The following is a 2,746-nucleotide window of genomic DNA, read 5'->3' on the forward strand; positions in this document are numbered from 1 at the left end:
GGTGCGACCATCACAAAGCAAGAGACCCGAGAACTAGAAAGGCGAGGCTCACCACCCATTTATCCCTCCCGCCTTTCAATTAGCCCCACATGTGATGATCGGCCAGGCTGGCACAATTAACTAACTCAGTCCCCAATCCTGATGCCCTGTTCTTTACAGAGTCCAGCTTCTCCAATTATTTGCTCCGCATACAGATGGAATAAGTACGGTGAACAGATACAGAAAAGTGGGCGAAGGGAGACGTCGGACAGCGTGAGACATGACAACATAATAATTTATAGATTATCAAGGGTTCGTGAGGGAGGGGGACAGGGAGGGAGGGGGGAAACGAGGAGCTGATACCAAGGGCTCAAGTAGAAAGAAAATGTTTTGAGAAAGAGGATGGCAACAGATGTACAAATGTGCTCCACACAATGGATGGATGGATTGTGATAAGAGTTGTACGAGCCCCCAATAAAATGATTAAAAACAAAAAAAGCTGCAACCCTGACACACACTTTGCTTTAGTGAAAACCCTACACCAGTATCCCCGTGTTCCGTTCAAACAACCGCCCCTTGGCTTAAGTTCAGGTTCGGCATGTGCACAATTTAGTGTCCCCCTTCTTTGCGGTGCTATCTATACTTTGTCCTGATCCACACAGTTCAATGCCACTGCGTCGTCAACAGAACACAAGCAAACATCTTTCTGGTATTCTTTGCCATCGGCCAAGATCCATTGAGGTCACCCATGGTAGCCCACGTTCCAGCCCTTCATCTGAATCCCACCTGAATTCGGATAGCTCCCTGCCGAGGTCCTGCCCCAGCCAGTTTAAAATGATCTTCAGCAAGGTTTCACATGCGTGTGATATTGGTGATACTGTTCTATAATCTCATTCTGTTGGGTCAGCTTTCTTTGGGATGGGCACACACCTGGATCTCTTCCGGTCAGTTGGCCAGGTAGTTGTCTCCCGTCTCTTGGCATAGACTGGTGGGTGCTCCCAGTGCAGCACCCTTTTGAAACATTTCAAGTTCCAATTCCTGGAACCTTGGTTTGGGGCCAGTGCTACCCGTGAAGATGGAACTCCTTCTTTCTATGCTGTGTTCTTGATTAGATGCTACCTCCTGAAACGCATATCAACAAACTCTTTTTTTAAAATCATTTTATCGGGGGCTTGTACAGGTATCACAATCCATACATCCATCCATGGTGTCAAGCACATTTGTACATCTGTTGTCATCATCATTTTCAAAACATTTCTTTCTACTTGCGCCTTTGGTATCAGCTCCTCATTCTTTTCCCGTCCCTCCACCTCCCTCCCACCCTCACGAACACTTGATAATTTTTTTTTTTTTTTTTTCATGTCTTACACTGACCGATGTCTCCCTTTACCCACTTTTCTGTTGTCCGTCCCCCTGGGAGGGGGTTATATGTAGATCCTTGTGATCGGTTCCCCTTTTCTCCCCCCACCTTCCCCTTCCCCTCCTGGCAACAAAATCTTTTTGGTACAATGATTCTGCATTCCTTCCACCTTCTTTTGATGCTTTCTGGGTCATTTAATATTTTGCCCATAGACTCTCTCAATATTGCAATTTAAAGCTTGGCTTTTTTCTTTAGTTCCTTCAGTTTGGGGAAGGCCAAGCATGCCTTTTCCTTATAGTTTCCTAACCCAGATTTTAAAATTTTTAATTTTTAATTACTTTAAAAAATAATTTTATCGAGGGCTCTTGCAGCTCATAGCAATCCATACATCAATTGTATAGATCGCATTTGTGCATACGCTGCCATCACATTTTCAGAGCATTTTCTTTCTACTTGAGCCCTTGGTATCAGCTCCTCTTTTGTGCCTCCCTCCCCAACCCTCCCACCCTTGTGGACCCCCAATAAATTATTATTGTTTTCATATCTTACACCGCCTGCTGTCTCCCTTCCCCCACGTTACTGTTGTTCATCCCCCTGGGGATGGGGGTGTTATATGTCAATCATTGTAGTTAGGCCCCCGTTTCTGCCCCTTCTCCCCCCATCTTCCCCCAACACTCATGGTATCACTACTCCCATTACTGTTCCTGAGAGGGTCCTCTGTCCTGGATTCAGTGTGTCGAGCGCTCTTATCTGTACCGGTGTGCATGCTCCAGTCTAGTCGGATTTGTAAGTAGAACTGGGGTCATGATAGTGGCGGGGAGGAAGCACTAAAGAACTGAGGGATGTTGTATGTTCCACGCTGTGCTGCAGCCTGGCTGACTCGTTCCTGGCTTGTGACCCTTCTGTGAGGGGATGTCCAATTGTCTAGAGATGGGCTTTGGTCTCCACTCTGACCCTCCTTATTCAGATCAACGTGATTGTTTGTTTTGGATCTTCGGATGCCAGGTACTTGATCCCATCAATACCTCGTGGTCACCCAGGCTGGTCTACCTCATATCTTTACACCTTTCATTTTTAACACTTTGCTTTGTCTTTTCTAATTGCCCTGGATTTTTTGTTTGTTCATCTCTTTTATTTCATCGCTTCTTCCCGTCACTTTAGCTGTTCTACATTCGTTTTTTATCGTTTTATTGGCGGCTCAGACCACTCTTATCACAGTCCATACACACATCAATTGCGTAAAGCACATTTGTGCATTCATTGCCCTCGTCATTCTCAAAACATTTTCTCTCCACTTAAGTCCCTGGCATCAGCTCCTCATTTTCCCCCCTCCCTCCCCGCTCCCCCTCCCTTGTGAACTCTTGATAATTTATAAATTATTATTTTGTCATATCGTGCCCAGTCCGA

This window comes from Echinops telfairi, unplaced genomic scaffold (genome assembly GCF_000313985.2).
Source record: "Echinops telfairi isolate 266 unplaced genomic scaffold, ASM31398v2 ScPeMD7_655;HRSCAF=1070, whole genome shotgun sequence".
Lineage (NCBI taxonomy): Eukaryota > Metazoa > Chordata > Mammalia > Afrosoricida > Tenrecidae > Echinops > Echinops telfairi.